Genomic DNA, 21382 nt, shown 5'->3' on the forward strand with positions numbered 1-21382 from the left:
AAATAGTTCTTGCATAATTTGGAGGTGTGCTTTGGGTCATTGTCCTGTTGTAGGATGAAATTGGCTCCAATCAAGCGCTGTCCACAGGGTATGGCATGGCGTTGCAAAATGGAGTGATAGCCTTCCTTATTCAAAATCCCTTTTACCTTGTACAAATCTCCCACTTTACCAGCACCAAAGCAACCCCAGACCATCACACTGGCGTTTGTTTTGCGGGTACTATTTAATGAAGCTGCCATTTGAGGACCTGTGAGGTGTCTATTTCTCAAACTAGAGACTCTAATGTACTTGTCTTGTTGCTCAGTTGTGCAGCGTGGCCTCCCACTTCTCTTTCTACTCTGGTTAGAGCCTGTTTGTGCTGTCCTGTGAAGGGAGTAGTACACACCGTTGTAGGAAATCTTCAGTTTCTTGGCAATTTCTCGCATGGAATAGCCTTCATTTCTAAGAACAAGAATAGACTGTCGAGTTTCACATGAAAGTCCTCTTTTTCTAGCCATTTTGAGAGTTTAATCGAACCCACAAATGTAATGCTTCAGATTCTCAACTAGCACAAAGGAAGATTAGTTTTATATCTCCTCTAAACAGCAAAATTGTTTACAGCGGTGCTAACATAATTGCACAAGGGTTTTCAAGTGTTTTCTAATCATCCATTAGCCTTCTAACACAGTTAGCAAACACAATGTACCATTAGAACACCGGAGTGATGGTTGCTGGAAATGGGCCTCTATACACCTATGTAGATATTGCATTAAAAACACGACGTTTGTAGGTAGAATAGTCATTTACCACATTAACAATGTATAGAGTGTATTTCTGATTAATTTAATGTTATCTTCATTGAAAAAGACTGCTTTTCTTTCAAAAATAAGGAAATTTCTAAGTGACCCTAAACTTTCGAACGGTAGTGTATTTGTGTATATATATATATATATATATATATATATATATATATGTATGTGTGTATATATATATATACTTATATATGTATACTTATATATGTATATGTGTGTGTGTGTGTGTGTGTGTATATACTGTATATGTGTGTGTGTATGTAATATATATATATATATATATATATATGTGTGTGTATATATGTATATATATGTTTGTATATATATATATATATATATATATATATGTGTGTATGTATAATGTGTGTGTATGTGTATACACACACACAAACACTGCATATTACATTACACACACGGAGGCCTCGTTTCATTTGTCTTATCCATCATTCATCTCTCCTTGACTTATTCTCCGCTCACCCTCCGTCTGCGCCCAAGGTCAGTACAGTCCTGTCATTCATTAGATGAAGCGATAAAACACAGGGGAAGGTCACGGTCACAGGATCTTGGGCTGTGAATAGAAACTCCATCATTTAAAGGGCCCCATCCACCCTATAGATAAACCGCACAGCACCTGGGCAATGTAGTGCACAGGACCTGTAGGCGATGTGATATAATTTGTAGATTGCTTGTAGAGAGGAGTTCAGAGCCCCCAAATCTTGCCGCCAATGTAATTTGGACTTGCAGTGATCTCAGGCTGAGGATTCCACTGTACTGGGAATGTGCAGCCTGAAACTTGTGATCCTCTAGAGCGGAGACTCTCCAGCGGTTGTGAAACTACGACTCCCAGCATGCCAGGGCCTTGCCACCTGGTGAGGTTATTAAAGGGGAACTCCACTCAATTTATGGCTGTGCATAAAATGTGTCTTCTCCACACTGAGTGCTCACCCTGTGTCCGCTGCCTCCTCTCCTATCAATCTCCATGCCTCCCTCTGTATATTTCCTGTCCTCAAGGTTACGCCTGTCTCTACATATACACCCAGCATCTCCTAAGGCCCCATCTACACGAACGTGCTTTTGCGGCCGCAATTCCCCCGAAAATCCACGGGACAATTGCGGCCCCATTCATTTTTCTGGGGCAATGCACACGACCGTAGTTTTTACGGTCTGTGCATGGCCCGGGAGCCCGCACCGCAGAAAGAACGGACCTGTCTTATTACGGCTGTCTTCTGCGGTCCGGGCTCATTGAAAATAATGGCCGCGGCCATGTGCATGTCCCGCGATTTGCGGGCGGCTCGTGGCTGACAGTCCGCAGCCGGCCGACCCGAAATTCACATGGCTACGGTCGTGTGCATGAGGCCTAAGTCTTCAGCTTCACTATGGTCCCTCTGCTGCTGCCGGCCCTCGTCGTCCTCTTCTTTCTATACTTAAGATGTTCCCACTCCAAGTGTCGCCTGTCAGGACTCGACCAGAACCAGCGCCCTCCGCGTCCCGCAACACTGCCCTTCATCGGGAATCTGATGGATCTGGGGCGCAGTGATCTTCCTCGACATTTCATGCGCCTGGCCCAGAAATACGGCCCCATCTATTGTCTCAGCTTCTGGGGTCAAGGTATGTGAGGGTCCGGGGTTTTTTTGTGGTATTTTATTACTAAAACTGCTTTACTTCCAAAACTAGAAATAATAAAAATGACACTGGCGCTAAAAAAGTGACGACCAGCGCGCCAAGCATTAGATGTGGTCACTTCTTTAAGGCGACTTGCACCGAGACCAGCACCCATTCTGCTGGAACAATGTAAATTGACGATTCACATGGTCATTACGAAGGACTCCTATGGTCAGCCATACAGCAGGCAATAGGTGGCTCATGAGCCACTGGTTGGGAACCCCCGCTGTAGCCTGTGACTTACGGGTAAAATGGTTTACAGCGGGTCTAGAAAATCTTTATTGGCACAACAAGGCAATGTGTTATGCGGGCCGAAAAAATACCCAAAATAGGCCGTGTGAACATACCCTTATAGCTCTTTAATATGTAGCTGCCTCTTTTTCAAAGGACCAAAAGGTAATTGGACAATTATCTCAATAGGCTCAATCCATCAGAGAGAAGCAGAAATGTCAGGAGTGGCCAAATCAACAGTTTGGTATATTCTTAAAAAAAAGAAGAAAAAAAAAAGAGCGCACTGGTGATCTCAGGAACTCCAAAAGGCCTGGACGTCCACGTAAAACAAGAGTGGTGGATGATCGCAGAATCCTTTCCATGGTGAAGAAAACCCCTTCACAACATCTACCCAAGTGACGAACACTCTCCTGGAAGTAGGTGGATCAGTATCTAAGTCCACCATAAAGAGAAGACTTCATGAGAGCAAATACAGGGAGTTCACAAGGTGAAAACCATTAATCAGCCTCAGAAAGGCCAGATTAGACTTTACCAAACAAGTAAAGAAGCCGCCCAGTTCTGGAACAGCATGAAACTAAGATCAACCTGCACCAGAATGATGGGAGGAAGAAAGTATGGAGAAGGCTCGGAACGGCTCATGATCCAAAGCACACCACATCCTGTGTAACACAAGTATAGCATGGGTAGCAATGTGGTGGAATGGCGGGGGCAGTGTGGTGGCATGGGCATGCATGGCTGCCTGGCACTGGGTCACTAGTGTTTGTTGATGATGTGACTGAAGACAGAAGCGGCCGGATGAATTCTGAAGTGTTCAGGGATTTACTTTCTGCTCAGATTCAACCACATGCAGCAGGTGATTGGACGTCGCTTCACAGGACAGATGGACAATGACCCAAAACATTCTGCGAAAGCAACCCAGGAGTATATAAGGCAAAAAAGTGGAATATTCTGCAATGACCGAGTCACCAGATCTCAACCCGATCGAGCTGCATTTCTTTAGCTTAAAGGGAATGTGTCGCTAGAAAAATTATTTTATTTTTTTTTAGTTAAACTGTTAGTATATAAATGATTAAACATTGTTCTAATTTTTTTAAATTTTTTCACAAGTCAGGAAATATTATAAATTAGATTCTAATTTATAACATTTCCATGTGCTGGTCACTAGAGGGAGCAATTCCCAAAATTGCAGCATTGGCATGTGGTAAAGCAACCTCATTGCTTTATGCTGCAAAATTGGAGAAGACACACTCGCTTTAGCTAGTGCCAGGAGAAAGGAGGGGGTTGAATGTTCAAACCTCCTACACTGTGTGTCGCCATTTTTTGAGCGAATGTACAGTGTAGGAGGATTAGATACAGTGGTAAATACTCAGTATAACATGAACATACACAAACATAACTTACCTGCTCCTGCCGCCGCCGCTCCTAGTCCTTGCTTCTGAACATATGGACGGAAGCCGCGACCGGAAGTAGTCATCTTACTGTCCGGCCGCGACTTCCGGTCCACATGAAAATGGCGCCGGATGTCGCTCGGCGGAAGACCTTCCTTTTGGACTGTGTGGGAGCGGCGCATGTGCCGCTCCCACACAGACGGCGTACGCTATAGTGAATGGAACGGCTCCCGTTCGCATTCTCTATGGGGATGTATGTGCCGTATTCCATCTCTGTATGTGTCGTTAATCGACACATACAGAGATGAAAATAAAATTGCAGCCCACATAGTGAAGTGAAGTAAAAGTAATAGTAATAAAAAAGTACAACACAAAAACACAAATAAATAAAATTTATTTTAATAACATACTAAAAACAATAACATATAAAAAAAAAATATTTGCGCGACACCTTCCCTTTAAAGATTAAAGGTTCTCTTTAATCTGTGTCAATATTGCAGGATGCGATCAGGTGGCCCTGTAAATATAGGAGGTGTCCATTTGCAATAGAAATGAATGGATGAGTATTTTTATCTGCAATTATGGTCCGTAATGGAGTGTGAGGTGTGTGCCAATATACAGAGCTTTACTGGCCTATTCTGCTGCCTTAAAGGGAATGTGTCGCGAATTAAACCTTTTTTTTTTTAAGTGTTGTTACTTATTGCTATTATATTTTTTACGTTTTTTGCTGTATTTTTTTTTCTTCCATATGGTGGAAAGTATTAAAAATTAAATAAAATGTTTTCATTGACTCCTATGCCCTGTAGCTGCCGTATTCCATCTCTGTATGCGTCGTTAATCGACACATACAGAGATAAAAAAAAAATGGCAGCCCCCATAGAGTAAAAGAAAGAAAAAAAAGAAAAAGAAAAAGTACAACACAAATAAATAAAATTTATTTTAATGAAATACTAAAAGCAATATTATATAGAAAAAAATAATTTCGTGATCATCCTACCATATATCCAACTTTACAGGTGTTTAGAAAGGTGCGGAGTAGAGAGGGAATATCACAACTGTTATCACCCCTCACTCCGGTTTTGGGTAACCCGGAATTTGGCCCAGGTCTGTCAGATCAGACCTTTAAGATATGGGTACAGCAGGGGCATTTTAGAGTAAGTCATTTTTATAGGGGCAATGCATGGCTGCATGGAGAAGAGCTTTCCCAGCCAGAGGGTCTCCCGGACGCATCCCAATGGCAGGCGTTACAATTGACTCATTACTTGTCAAGACTACCTACACCGGCTTCCTATGACCGAGCTCTATCTTCCTTTGAAACTTTGTGTTCTCAAACGGGGCATGTGAGACGGGCCCTGTCCAGTCTTTACTGCGTGCTGCTCACTCCTGCTGAGGATTTCATCCCACCATATATTACGAAATGGGAAAGAGATCTTCAGATTACTCTAACACAAGAGCAAAGGGAAAAGATCATGCTCCTCACACATAAGGCGTCTATTAGTAACGCCTATCAGGAAACCAGTTTTAAAATACTATCCCGTTGGTACAGAGTCCCACATGTGCTACATAAAATGTTCCCGGATGTTTCTCCTTTATGTTGGAGATGCGGCAGAGAAGAGGGAACGCTTTTACGTATATTCTGGAGCTGTGAGAACCTTCGCACCTATTGGTCAGAGGTTCAAGATATCATTCTGGAGATCACAGGAATCTCGCTGGGAGATGATCCGGCATGGATTTTGCTGCACCACCACGATATACCTGTGGGGCGCTACAGGAAGATGTTAGTGAGACATTTGCTGAACGCAGCTAAGGCTTGTATTCCGGGGGGTTGGAGATCCTCTGAGCCTCCTGTGACTAGACAATGGCTGGAGCGCATTCACGAAATTCGGAGAATGGAGGAGTTGCTCCATTCCGCACCCGAACGAGCAACGCAGTTTCAGAAAACCTGGTTCTATTGGTTTGACATCTGCAAGTCGGACAGATACAAGAGGGCCATGGGTGAACTGATTAGTGGAGAACCAGGGAGCTCTTGAGTTCTCTCTGGTCTGTGATGTGCTGTGGGGGGGGGAGAGTGAGGGGAGAACATCTCCTCTTCTCCCTCTTAAGATTTTCCCTATACCCCCCCCCCCTTCCTTTTGTCCTTCTACCCTTCGTTTACTTCCCTATTTGAATCAATCGTTACTAAGAATTGACTGAGATGTGGGTGATGGAGGGGCGGATGAGGGTGTAATGCTGGTATTCCTGTCTTGCTATACTAATGCTTGTAGTGTATTGATGGTACTATGTTGGGAGGACTTTGATTGCATATTTACTTATTGTTGTTGAAATATAGGTTGAAATGATCGGCCCTCATGGGCTTTTTATGTACCCATGTCACCCCCTTTTCTTTTTCTGTATCCCCATTTCTTTTCTTGAAAATAAAAAATTTGAAATATAAAAAACAAAAAAAACAAAGGAGGAAACCCAGCGTCTGGTGATGTCCATGGGTTCCAGACTTCAGGCCATCATTGCCTGCAAAGGATTCTCTACAAAGTATTAAAAAAAACATTTATGGTAATGTTAATTTGTCCAATCACTTTTGATCACCTGAAATGAGGAGGTTGTGTAGAAAAATGGTGGCAATTCCTAAACTTTTCACAGGAGATTTTTGTTTAACCCCTTGAAATAAACCTGAAAGTTTAAACTTCAATTGCATCTCAGTTGTTTCATTTCAAATCCAATGTGGTGGCAGCAAAACCCAAATCATGAAGATTGTGTCACTGCCCAAATAATTCTGGACCCAACCCACACACCCACCCACACAGCAAACACTCTGAACAAGCATAGCTGCAGTGTAAAGAATGGGGGTGGGACAGAGCAAGAGTATTGAACTACAGCGAAGCTGGAGTCATTGATCATATCCAAGCCCTTATGAAGATTAGTCTAAAATGATGAAGATCAAAGTTATAATATACATTTTTTTTTTATTTGAAAAAATTAACAAATCTTCACAGAATAAAAACAGGAAGCGGATCATAAACTCAGCAGAACAATTAGAAGGTCGGCCAAATCAGGTTTCATTAGCGGTTGTGTCCAGCGTCTTTGTTAGCGGTTTTGTCCAGCAGTGCCGCCTTGTGGTCATTTTCTGTGCTACATCCTGGACCCCTATAACCCATTACATAGCTGGACAGAAAAACGACTGCACTACCACCCTGCAAACTGCAGCGGCAGCCATATTGGTTGTAACAAAGAAAAAAACTCCACTGTAACCAGTGTCAGGAGGGGGCGCTAAAGCCGGTTTACTCTTCCAAACTGGATCTTTTATGCAATGGTAAAACTTGTATTTCCCAATAGATTTTCTCCATTAATATAAAACTATTTACACGTGATCATTCTTCATCAAATCTTGAGAGATAAAACGGCAGCGTTATCACAGTTCATACGGGATGCCTCGGATTCTCCGTGCGAGCTGCATGTCCTTCACAAAGAGAGTGCCCCTATTGGCCTGGTGACTGAAGAGGTAAGAATCTTCAAAGAGACTCACGAGGAAGTCCTCAGCTGACTGTGGATACAGAAGAGCATTAGTCCCTCTTAAAGTGACAGCACTCCCGGTATAATTTACTACACAGCTCGAAGGACTGATCAGATTTCACTTTTATGAGCTGTTAGCTAGAGTGATGGTGGGGGGGGGGGGGGGGGTCCTGGCCTCTGGAACTCCCACAATGCATCACAACCCTTATGCAAATGTCCCGCTAGGGCATATGGATGTGTTAGAGGGGGCGGGGGCTGAGTAGTGAATCACTGCAAAGAGCAGCTCCCTCTCTGGTTGACCCATGCGTTACATGGACAGTGCATTGTATGAGATACTGACCTCTTGTAGCGCCATAAGTGCGGTGCTTTGCCAGTAGTAAAACACGCCGCGGGAATACTTCAGGCAGATCTCTCTCACCTGCAAGAATAAAAGGGGAATATCACTGACAATAAAGAGGAGCAGCCGCAGAGGACACATCCACTCGCCAGGCGGAAAAACGGGGTTTTCTGAATGAGCAGATTGGTTGATTTTTGGTACTTTCTTATTTCCATCAGCGCACGGGCTCCTGGGCGGTAGCGTCTTCTTCGTTGCGTGCTCGGTCTGTGACTTGTTTCCCCTCTACCTGTAAGAAAGAAATCCATAATCACAGCTGAAAATGAATCTCCCGCTACATGGAAATTCACTGTCTGGCCGGGTTCACACGTAGCGTAAACACGGCGGATTTTCTGCAACCGATTTCATTGCGGAAACTCCACAGCGTAATACAGAAGCAGAAGAGTGGAGGAGATTCAAACAAATCTCATCCAGACGCAGCGGAAAAAAACCGCCAAACTTACCCAGATCTCTCTGCTCCTGCGTTCAACCCGGCCTCCAGGGATGATGTCTCATCCCATATGACTGCTGCAGAACATCAGAGGGACACGTCACCATGGCTACGGGTAAGTATGTTTTTTTTTCTACCTTCTATGGACATTCCAGCCGAAAAACTGCAATTTTTCAGCCAGAATTACCTCCGGTGCCCAGGGCCAATACGCTGTGTACTTTTACGCCGCGTATCTGCCCTGTGTGAACATGGCCTATTACCTTAATGTCCCCCAAGGAACATCAGGTAAACAGATTTAAAACATAACATGCTACCTGCAGCCAGTCAGTTCACACATTACGTAAATACGGCATATACCTGTATTATAATGCGGAAAAATCGGCAGCATAATACAGTAGCAGCAAAGTGGATGAGATAAAACACGTCTCATCCACACGCTGCATAAACGGAGTAGAAAAAAGGCTCAGAAATTGACGTCACAACATCGCGCCTGCCTGCGCGGAGCCGCTCACGGCAGAGTGCATAATTGGGCAAGGAGCAGTCAAACTTGACTATTTCCGGCGATCCCATAGGGAATGAATAGAGCGGTCGGACTGCAGGTTGGAAATTCTTAGATCCCTCATTTCATAATATATCTTCATGGGTGTGAGCTGTGTTCTCAGATTCCCTTCCCAGAGCCATATAGCAACGTGCTTCCTGCAACCACCACTAGGGGGAGACGATTGTGCACATGCATACAGCTCCTGTTGTGCCTATATAAATCAGTCCTCAGTTTGCTCCCCCTAGTGGCGGCCTTGTGCTACAGAAATTTCTGTATGTAACAGATTTTTACCTGCATAGAAACGAACCCTCTAAGATATAAAGCTGAGAAACGGATTACAATCTAGTATTACACGACCCGAGGTTATCTGGAATTCATTTTTAAAATAAAATATATAATGAGAGTGATAAGATGATCAAGGTGCAACTTTCTCTTACTTGGCGGAGATTGAGGAGCTGCAGGTTTCTTCTGCGGCTGCGCCGACTTCCTGCGGGACAAGCTTTTCTGGGGTGGTTTCATGATGATGTAAAACGCTGCTGAGAGTCATACAATCAGTTAAGCAGATAAGAGACGGTGACAATTCAGCAGAATCACAGGTGACGTAGGATAAACTGAGCGGTTTTATACTGACTGATGCCACCAATGCAAGTGACAAGAAAGTGATGACATTGACGGTGAAGATATGAGATTGCCGGATGTCAGTAATTAACGCACGCTGCATCAATGAATACAATAGATCCTCGTGGCATCAATTACCAGAACAGCGACATCAATGATCTATTTAATAATGCGGCAACAGAAGAGCTACCCGCAGCAGATCCCGCAAGCAATGGGCAGATGTTTGCAGACGTAATGGAGCCGTCTTTTCAGGCGTGATTCGAGGCGTAAAACGCCTGAAAATAGGTCGTGTGCACAGAACCTTACAGAGAATCCGTAATCCAGACAAAGGTGGGAAATTTAAAACTGGAGCAAAGGAAAAGTGTCATGGAAATGAAAGGCCGCAGCTGGAGGACGATGAGCTGCAACAATGCAGTACAAATATACAGAAATAAAACATCTAATAATCCATATGATCTCTAGACACGCAGCAGCGAAAATGTATAAAATCAACACACACGATAGACGAGGAGAAGAAACATTGTCGAGTGCGCAACTTTTCTTAGGACTCTCTGCTTTGTGCCGTTTCTCTGTTATTCCTCCTGGAAATGTAAGAATTGAAAGCTGTGTGTTACCAGTTGGGGGTGTGTCCCTACACAAACTGACAACGTCCAATCAGTGCTGACAGAGAGACTGTAGGGACACGACCTTTGATGAGGAGAATGGCAACACCAAGTTATCTATTAACTCCTTAATGACCGGGCATGTTTGTACCTTAATGACCAAGCCAGATTTGTCAAATCTGGTATGTCTGACTTTATCAGAGAATAACTCTGTGAAAGTTTTGAATATCCAAGTAATTCTGACATTGTTTTTTCGTCACATGTTGTACTTTATTTTAGTGGTAAAAGTAGACTGATACGATTTGCGGAAATTAATTAAAAAATAGAGAAATTGAAGAAATTTTGTAAAAATTATCATTTTTCCCTATTTTTAACTGCAATATGTGACATATGTACATACATACTGTACAATTTTTTTAATTAAATATATATTTCCATCTCTTTGCTCTATTTTGGCAGCACTTTTGAAAAAAATTTTTTTTTTTTGAGCAATTTGGAGGACTTACAAATTTAGTAATCATTTTATACATTTTGAAGTACATTTTGTTTTCCTGCACCAAGCCAGGTTTTCAGAGGCTCATAGGTGTCAGAATGGTGGAAACCCCCACAAGTGATCCCATTTTGAAAACTACACCCCTTAAGGTATTTATTAAGGGGTGTTGTAAGTCTTTTGACCCCACAGTTTTTTTGTAAGAATTCATGCAAAGCAGGCGTAAAAAAATATAATTTCACTTTTATCATAAAAGTATCACTTTGAAGACCGATTTCTGTGTAAAACGACCATGAGAATGAAGAAACACACCCCAAAATCTATCACCCTGTTTCTCCTGTTTTCAAAAATGCCCCCATTGTGACCCTAATGCATTGCTTGGACACACGACAGGGCCCGAAAGGGAGGGAGCACCCGGAGGCTTTCAGGACTCATATTTTGCTTGAAAATGTTTTAGGCCCCACTGTACATTTGGAGAGGTTTTGAGCTACCAGAGCGATAGAATCTCCCCATAAATGACCCCATTTAGAAAACTAGACCCCTTAAGGTATTTATCTAGGGGTGTAGTGCGTACTTTGACCCCACAGTTTTTTGCTAAATTTAATGCATAGCAGGTGAAAAAAAAACAAAAAACACTTTTTTCATAAAAGTATCACTTTGAAGACCGATTTCTGTGTAAAACGACCATGAGAATGAAGAAACACACCCCAAAATATATCACCCTGTTTCTCCTGTTTTCAAAAATGCCCCCATTGTGACCCTAATGCATTGCTTGGACACACGACAGGGCCCGAAAGGGAGGGAGCACCCGGAGGCTTTCAGGACTCATATTTTGCTTGAAAATGTTTTAGGCCCCACTGTACATTTGGAGAGGCTTTGAGCTGCCAGAACGATAGAAACTCCCCATAAACGACCCCATTTAGAAAACTAGACCCCATAAGGTATTTATTTAGGGGTATAGTAAGTATTTTGACCCCACAGTTTTTTGCTAAATTTAATGCATATCAGGTGAAAAAAAAATATAATTTCACTTTTTTCATAAAAGTATTTGTTTGAAGACCGATTTCTTTGTAAAGCGAACATGAAAATTAAGAAACACACCCCAAAATCTATCACCCTCTTTCTCCTGTTTTCAAAAATACCCACATTGTGGCCCTAATGCGTTGTTTGGATACACGGCAGGGCCCCAAAGGAAGGGAGCACCCGGAGGCTTTCAGGACTCATATTTTGCTTGAAAATGTTTTAGGCCCCACTGTACATTTGGAGAGGCTTTGAGCTGCCAGAACGATAGAAACTGCCCATAAACGACCCCATTTCGAAAACTAGACCCCATAAGGTATTTATCTAGGGGTATAGTAAGTATTTTGACCACACAGGTTTTTCGCTAAATATATTGGAATTAGTCTGTAAAAATTACAATTTACTTTTTTTCTGAAACAACATAGAAATTTTTATTTACAAGGAATAACGAAGAAAATGCACCCCAACATTTGTAAAGCAATGTCTCCCGATTACGACAATACCCCATATGTGGTAATAAACTGCTGTTTGGACCCACAGCAGGGCTCAGAAGGGAAGGAGCGCCATTTGGATTTATGATTTTGCTGGAATGGTTTTCGGTGCCATGTCGCATTTGCAATGCACTGGAGGGACCAAAACAGTGGAAACCCCCCAAAAGTGACCCCATTTTGGAAAAACCTTCAAGGAATTTTTCTAGGGGTATAGTGAGCATTTAGACCCCACGGGTCTTTTGCAGAGTTTATTAGAATTAGGGCGCGAAAATTAATATCAACATTTTTTCCACTAAAATGTTGCATTTTCTCATTTTCACAAGGGATAAAGGAGGAAAAAAACAACCATTTTTTATAAAGCAATTTCTCCCGAGTACAGAAATACCCCACATGGGGTCATACGTTTTTTTCATTAGAAATGAATTAACCCTTTCAGGACTGATCCAGTTTTTGCTTTCTGATTTTAGATTTTCCCTCCCCGCTTTCCAAGAGCCATAACTTTTTTATTTTTCCATCAATAGAGCGGTGTGAGGGCTTATTTGTTGCGGGACAATCTGTAGTTTTCATTGGTACCATTTTGGGGTACGTGCGTTTTTTTTTTAATCACTTTTTGTTAATTTTTTTTGCAATCCTGAGCAAAAAACAGGAATTCTGACACCGTTTTTTAGGTTTTCTTTTTGCGGCGCTCACCGTACGCTATAAATGACATTGTTACTTTATTCTGCGGGTCGGTACGATTACGGCGATACCATATGTATATAGGTTTGTTCCTTTTTTTTAGCGTTTGCACAATAAAATGACTTATTTATAAACAAAAAAAATTTCTGTGTCACCATATTCTGAGAGCCGTAATTTTTTTATTTTTTAGTCAAAAAAGCTGTGTAAGGGCTTGTTTTTTGCGGGACGGATAGAAGTTTTTATTGGTATTATTTTCAGGGATACATGCGACTTTTTGATCACTTTTTATTCTTTATTTAGGGAGCGGTTGTGACCAAAAAAATTGTGATTCTGTCGTCGTTTTTTATTGATTTTTTTTGGGGTGTTCATCGTGCGGGGAAAATAACATTACAGTTTTATAGTTGGGGTCGTTACGAACGCGGTGATACAAAATATGTGTACTTTTTTAACGTGTTTATTTTTTTTCTATAATAAAAGACTTATTATAGGAAAAAAAGCATTTTGTGTTTATAGAACTTATAACTTTTATTTTTACACTTTTTTTAAAACATTTTTATTACTTTTTTTTACTTTTTTTACTTGTCCCACTAGGGGACACTTAGTCTTGCAGCTTTGATCGCTGCTAGAGTACATTACACTACACACGTAGTGTAATGTACTCCAACAGTCATTGTGACGTGACTGTCACACTGACAGGAAGCAGAGGAGGAACGGCCGGAGGCTGTTCCTCCGAGGCTTCCGTACATGGCAACCCGGAGGTCATTATCTGACCTCCGATTGCCGTGACAAGCATCGGTAGCCCCCACGATCACTTCGTGGGGGCTGCAGATGTGCTTCAAACCACTTAAATGCGGCGACGGCAATCCGTCGCCGCACTTAAGGGGTTAACTGCCGAAAGCAGCGGCGATGGTCCGCTGTCCGGCGAGACTGATGTCTCAGCTGTCTAGGACAGCTGTCAGCGCGCGTCTGTCACTCTGTGTTTACACAGAGTGACAGTTTGAAATGCGGACGAAAATGCACGTCCTGGTGCGGGAACTAGCAGCCGACCAGGACGTGCATTTTCGTCCTTGGTCGTGAAAGGGTTAATACATACATTTCAGGAGAAGTGTCGGCTCCTCTTTAATAATATTGTCTGTATCCTGTATAATTCATGAGGACGCACGTGCTGCCCGGCGTGATGTCAGCGTCACCGTATCTATCAATGATTATACACTGAACTCTAGAAAACTGCCAGATACACCAGGACGACTGTATACATCAGAGTTTCCCAACCTTTTCAGGCTCGAGGCACCCCAGGGAAAAAAAATAATTCTCAGGGCACCCCTACCAAAAATTGTTTACAAAACGACAAAAAATGGCGAAAAACAAGCAGTACACTCTTAGGTTATGTTCACACAACGTTTTTTTGTAAGGCAGAAACTAAAAGTCTGCCTCGAAATTCATTTACGAATTTTGAGGCAGATTTTGAATTGACAGCGCTGTTTGACTTTTTTTTTAAGCCGTTGAAGCGAATGCAAAAACCGCAGACAAAAAAGCACCAAACGAGCGCCGCAGGTTTTTTCTGCCTCCTATTAATTTCAATGGGAGGTCAGAGGCGGAAACCACTTGAAGACCGTCAGCCACCCACTCACAGTAATAACCGTCAGCCCCCCACTCACAGTAATGACCGTCAGCCCCCCACTCACAGTAATAACCGTCAGCCCCCCACTCCCAGTAATGACCGTCAGCCCCCCACTCCCAGTAATGACCATCAGCCCCCCACTCCCAGTAATGACCGTCAGCCCCCCACTCACAGTAATGACCGTCAGCCCCCCACTCCCAGTAATGACCGTCAGCCCCCCACTCACAGTAATGACCGTCAGCCCCCCACTCACAGTAATGACCGTCAGTCCCCCACTCCCAGTAATGACCGTCAGCCCCCACTCCCAGTAATGACCGTCAGCCCCCCACTCCCAGTAATGACCGTCAGCCCCCCACTCCCAGTAATGACCGTCAGCCCCCCACTCACAGTAATGACCGTCAGCCCCCCACTCCTAGTAATGACCGTCAGCCCCCACTCCCAGTAATGACCGTCAGCCCCCCACTCCCAGTAATGACCGTCAGCCCCCCACTCACAGTAATGACCGTCAGCCCCCCACTCCTAGTAATGACCGTCAGCCCCCCACTCACAGTAATGACCGTCAGCCCCCCACTCACAGTAATGACCGTCAGCCCCCCACTCCCAGTAATGACTGTCAGCCCCCCACTCCCAGTAATGACCGTCAGCCCCCCACTCACAGTAATGACCGTCAGCCCCCCACTCACAGTAATGACCGTCAGCCCCCCACTCCCAGTAATGACCGTCAGCCCCCCACTCCCAGTAATGACCGTCAGCCCCCCACTCACAGTAATGACCGTCAGCCCCCCACTCCCAGTAATGACCGTCAGCCCCCTACTCCCAGTAATGACCGTCAGCCCCCCACTCACAGTAATAACCGTCAGCCCCCCACTCCCAGTAATGACCGACAGCCCCCCACTCACAGTAATAACCGTCAGCCCCCCACTCCCAGTAATGACCGTCAGCCCCCCACTCCCAGTAATGACCGTCAGCCCCCCACTCCCAGTAATGACCGTCAGCCCCCCACTCACATTATAATGACCCCTCAGTAAAGCCACCATCAGCCTCCGTCCCCCCAGTAAAATGACCATCAGCCCCCTCCAGTAAAGCCACCATCAGCCTCAGTCCCCCCGCCCCCCGATAAAATAGCCATCTGCCCCTCTAGTAAAGGGACCATCACAGACAGAAAGTGTGCTTACCCCTGGGGAAGGAATAAATAAGGAGGTATAAGAACAACAACTCCCAGCATGTCCAGGATGTAATGTGATATCAGAGAAAGTTTACAGGAGGAGGTATAAGAGGAGAGGACTACAACTCCCAGCATGTCCAGACTTAGTATGGGATATCAGAGGACATTACAGGGAGGAGGTATAAGAGAAGAGGACTACAACTCCCAGCATGTCCAGACTGTTATTATGGGATATCAGAGGACATTACAGGGAGGAGGTATAAGAGGAGAGAACTACAACTCCTAGCATGTCCAGGCTGTTATTATGGGATATCAGAGAGGACATTACAGGGAGGAGGTAGAAGAGGAGAGGACTACAACTCCCAGCATGTCCAGACTGTTATTATGGGATATCAGAGGACATTACAGGGAGGAGGTATAAGAGGAGAGGACTACAACTCCCAGCATGTCCATGCTGTTATTATGGGATATCAGAGGACATTACAGGGAGGAGGTAGAAGAGGAGAGGACTACAACTCCCAGCATGTCCAGGACGTTATTATGGGATATCAGAGGACATTACAGGGAGAAGGTAGAAGAGGAGAGAACTACAACTCCTAGCATGTCCAGCACGTTATTATGGGATATCAGAGGACATTACAGGGAGGAGGTATAAGAGGAGAGAACTACAACTCCCAGCATGTCCAGACTGTTATTATGGGATATCAGAGGACATTACAGGGAGGAGGTATAAGAGGAGAGGACTACAACTCCCAGCATGTCCAGGACGTTATTATGGGATATCAGAGCACATTACAGAGAGGAGGTATAAGAGGAGAGAACTACAACTCCCAGCATGTCCAGGCTGTTATTATGGGATATCAGAGGACATTACAGGGAGGAGGTATAAGAGGAGAGGACTACAACTCCCAGCATGTCCTGGACGTTATTATGGGATATCAGAGGACATTACAGAGAGGAGGTATAAGAGGAGAGAACTACAACTCCCAGCATGTCCAGGCTGTTATTATGGGATATCAGAGGACATTACAGGGAGGAGGTATAAGAGGAGAGGACTACAACTCCCAGCATGTCCAGGACGTTATTATGGGATATCAGAGGACATTACAGGGAGGAGGTAGAAGAGGAGAGGACTACAACTCCAAGCATGTCCAGGCTGTTATTATGGGATATCAGAGGACATTACAGGGAGGAGGTATAAGAGGAGAGAACTACAACTACCCACATTCCCCTGGCTCCATTTCTCACACAACTGCTAAGAAAGTAAAGAAAACCGCACTTACCCTGCCCAGTGTTAATGGCTCCTCTCCCTCCGTCAGGCTTCTAGTGGGAAGCGGTGGGCGGTGCTTGTAACAGACGTCCGCGCGTCACGTCTGCTACAACGTGGCTGGCGGAGCTTGTACCAAAAAAAAAAAAAAAAATGTAAAAAAAAAATTCTATTTTTTTTTTTTTTTTTTTGCCGTGGATGAGCCGCGGCACCCCTGAACAGCTCTCGGCACCCCGGTTGGGAACCACTGGTATAGATTATATAATAGCCCCACAATATAAAAGCCAAGAAAAACCAAAAGGCTCCCGCACTGCGTTCTTCCAGGTTATGTATCGCCCCCTTGTGGCTAATAGAAGAAGTACACCAAATGTTCAAACCATCGCTAAAGCCAACAAAACTATATCCTGATGTTTGATCTCCCACAATCTATAATAATTATAATACACGATCACCGCGCGGTCTCAATGACGTCATCAAGACCTCGGCTGTAAAGAAAAGCCTGTTTATACCCCTGGGTTCCAGGATGGGTCTATTTTAGGCTCGATGGGTTTCTATCAAGTTCTATAGAAAATGCTTAGAAACGTTGTGATATTAAAAAAAAACCTTTTATTGACATTAAGACCCCTTTACCAATGCCGATAATCATACGAGCGCTTGTTTTCGATCACAAGCAGCGACGATCAGACGATAAACTGCACTCATTGGTCAGCTGATCACATCTTTTATGCGTCCCAAAAAATCCTCGTTGTCCACAGCGTACAAACAGGGGATGTGCTGCCGACAATACGTAAACTGTACGAGCACGGACCATCGTATTAACCATCGCTTATCCCTGTACAGCGTGCGTCGGCTCGTGTAAATGAGCGCCGACTCACTGGATATATCGTTGATCGTGCAAGTTCCATCTAGTGAAAAACTGTAAACAGGGAGGAGGGGGATGCAGCTGCAGTTTCTTATGCCCCACGCACGCGACCGTTTTTTTCATCAGTAATTACAGCAGGGACTCTCCCATAGAAGTCTATGGGCGCTTCCGTAAATATGGGTGGCTATGGATACGCATCCGTACTCTGACCATATTTATGGAAGCGTTGCTATGCAACATGCTGATGACATCATTTGCATCCTCCCTCTTTTTTTTACGGATCCGTATATACCGATGCAATATGGACAGTTTTTCGGGATAGATGAAAATACGGTCGTGTGCATGGGGCCTTACTTGGTGTTGCAATGAGGGGGGAGGGGTAGCGGCTGGTACTTGCTAGTTATACTATTACTGATATACTCATTAAAGGGGTCTTCCCATCAGACACATTTATGACGTATCCATAGGATGTCAGATAGATGAGGGTCCCACCTCCGGCTTTGTCTGATCTGTTTCCGTAACTCCCATAGTAGTGAATGCGGGTCCCAGAGGTGGAACCCCAATCTACCTGACATTTATGACATATCTGCTCGTTTGCTCCGGTCACACGGAGCTATGGATAACACGGAGCTATGGATGACACGGAGCTATGGATGACACGGAGCTATGGATAACACGGAGCTATGGATAACACGGAGCTATGGATGACACGGAGCTATGGATAACACGGAGCTATGGATAACACGGAGCTATGGATAACACGGAGCTATGGATAACACGGAGCTATGGATAACACGGAGCTATGGATAACACGGAGCTATGGATAACACGGAGCTATGGATAACACGGAGCTATGGATAACACGGAGCTATGGATAACACGGAGCTATGGATGACACGGAGCTATGGATGACACGGAGCTATGGATGACACGGAGCTATGGATGACACGGAGCTATGGATGACACGGAGCTATGGATGACACGGAGCTATGGATAACACGGAGCTATGGATAACACGGAGCTATGGATGACACGGAGCTATGGATAACACGGAGCTATGGATGACACGGAGCTATGGATGATACGGAGCTATGGATAACACGGAGCTATGGATAACACGGAGCTATGGATGAGGGCGAGCGGTCGTTACTCCGATCGCTCGTCCCCAAACGATATTATCATGTCGGCAGCGCGTTTTTCTGTTTACACAGGGAGATGCGCTGCAGACAACAATAATATTTCACTTTTTTAAAACGATACGACCAGCAGATGATTGGGTGTTTGCTCGTTCATCTGCGGATTGCTGCCCTTTTTACAAAGCGCAATTATCAGCAACGAGCGTTATATGAACACTTGTCTGCCCGATAATCGTCCTGTGTAAAGAACATTTTAGGCTAAGTTCACACTGAGTTTTTTGACGAGTTTTTTTTTCGCGGAAACCGCGCCGCAAAACTCGTCAAAAACTGCCCTATAATGCCTCCCATTGATTTCAATGGGAGGCGTCGGCGTCTTTTTCCCGCGAGCAGTAAAACTGCCTCGCGAGAAAAAGAAGCGACATGCCCTATCTTCGGGCGTTTATGCCTCTGACCTCCCATTGACTTCAATGGGAGGCAGAGAAAGCGTATTTCGCGGTGTATTATGCCCGCGGCGCTCAATGGCCGCGGGCGAAAAACGCAGCGAAAATCGGCGTGCAGGGAGAGGAAAATGTGCCTCAAACTTCCAAACGGAATTTTGAGGCAGATATTCCTCCTGCAAAAAACTCTGTGTGAACATAGCCTTAGACTCATGTCCTGGTTACTACACTTCAGTGGAAAGCTAGCGGCAGTCGCCACTAGGGGGAGATACTGTAAATGTATTTATATTGTGCTAACTGACGTTAACCCCTTAGTGACCATCCCATTTTAGGCCCTAATGACCGAGCTATTTTATTCGTTTTTCTATAGTCGCATTCAAAGAGCTCTAACTTTTTTATTTTTTCAGCACCCCACAGGTGTCTCATATATTTTATTAGAAATGGGCAGTGAAAATGAAAAATGACATTATTTTCCAATAAGACGCAGCATTAGTTAAAAATGTTTCATTTTCTCAACAAATAAAGGAGAAAAAGCACCGTAACATTTGTAAAGCAACTTCTTCAGAGTAGGGAAATACCCCACACGTGGTCATAAACTGCTATTTGGACACACAGCAAGGCTCTAAAGGGAAGGAGCGCCATTTAGTATTTGGAGTGGAGATTTTATAAGATTCGTTTTTTGACACCATGTTGCATTGAGCTATAGTACCAGTACAGTGGTACCCCCCGAAAAATTACCCCATTTTGGAAACTAGATCCCTCAAAGAATTGATCTAGGGGTGTAGTGAGCATTTTGACCGCACAAGTGTTTTGCAAAAATGAGTAAACAATAGATGTTGCAGATTGAAAATGGCTTTTTCCACAAATATGCCATTTCAGTGCCCAATGTGTTGTGCCCAGCTTGTACCACCGTAGACACACATCCCATAAATTGTTAAGCGGGTTCTCCAGAATACACCATATGTGGTCATAAATTGCCGTTTGGGTACACTGCCAGGCTCAGTTGGACCACCATTTGGCTTTTGAAGCGCAGATTTTGCTTGGTGTATTAGTGGTATTTCAGCTTATAATGTGGGGGCATATGTGAACTGGGCGGAGTACATCAGGGTATATGTAAGCTGTGCGGAGTACATCAGGGTATATGTAAGCTGGGCGGAGTACATCAGGGTATATGTAAGCTGTGCGGAGTACATCAGGGTATATGTAATATGTGAGGAGTACATCAGGGTATATGTAAGCTGTGCGTAGTACATCATTATATATGTAAGCTGTGCGGAGTACATCGGTATATGTAAGCTGTGCGGAGTACATCAGGGTATATGTAAGCTGTGCGGAGTACATCGGTATATGTAAGCTGTGCGGCGTACATCAGGGTATATGTAATATGCGCAGAGTACATCAGGATATATGTAAGCTGTGTGTAGTACATCAGGATATATGTAAACTGTGGAGTACATCAGGGTATATGTAAGCTGGGTGGAGTACATCAGGGCATATGTAAACTGGGCGGAGTACATCATTATTGTAACGTCTATGGCCACGGCCCGTCGATCGGTCGTTAACCCCGACGGCCGTGGCCATGGACAGCTTACCTGCCTCCAGCGTCGTCCCCCAGTCAGGCGCCGGCACTCTCTTCTAGATTCTGAGTGTCTCCGGCGAGTGCGCGCGCCCGCGCGTGCATGGCCTTAAAGGGCCAGTGCGCGCGTTTTTGTAAAAAGCTGTAACCTGGCCCAGGATGCCCTGGGCTTTAAAAAGGGCTCTGCCCTCTTGCCCTTTGCCAGAGCGTTGTTAGTTTTCCCGTTGTTCGTCTTGCTTATGGTCTCCCAGTGTCTTCCAGCCTCCCAGTGTACCTTGCTCCTGTATTCCGTATCCCGTAACCAGTTCCTGTGCCTACCAGCGTCAAGTGTCTTCTGCCACGCCAAGTGTCATCTGCCACGCCAAGTGTCTTCTGCCACGCCAAGTGTCTTCTGCCACGCCAAGTGTCTTCTGCCACGCCAAGTGTCATCTGTCACGCCAAGTGTCATCTGCCACGCCAAGTGTCTTCCGCTTCA

At 44.5% G+C, this 21382-nt stretch overlaps 1 long non-coding RNA gene across 2 annotated transcripts; it reads right to left on the reverse strand.

The window, feature by feature from the left end:
- Nucleotides 1–7012: 7012 nt before the first annotated feature.
- On the reverse strand, nt 7013–17160 carry LOC142684094 (uncharacterized). 2 transcript variants are annotated; one of them, XR_012853987.1, is made up of 4 exons: nt 16913–17160; nt 9382–9477; nt 7920–8202; nt 7013–7610 (listed from the first exon to the last, which is right to left on the reverse strand). It is a non-coding gene; the product is annotated as an uncharacterized LOC142684094 (long non-coding RNA). The 2 variants fall into 2 exon arrangements; XR_012853986.1 differs by having other exon boundaries at nt 9382–9480.
- Between the last annotated feature and the right edge of the window lie 4222 nt (nt 17161–21382).

This window comes from Rhinoderma darwinii (assembly GCF_050947455.1).
Source record: "Rhinoderma darwinii isolate aRhiDar2 chromosome 4 unlocalized genomic scaffold, aRhiDar2.hap1 SUPER_4_unloc_6, whole genome shotgun sequence".
Classification (NCBI taxonomy): Eukaryota; Metazoa; Chordata; class Amphibia; order Anura; family Rhinodermatidae; genus Rhinoderma; species Rhinoderma darwinii.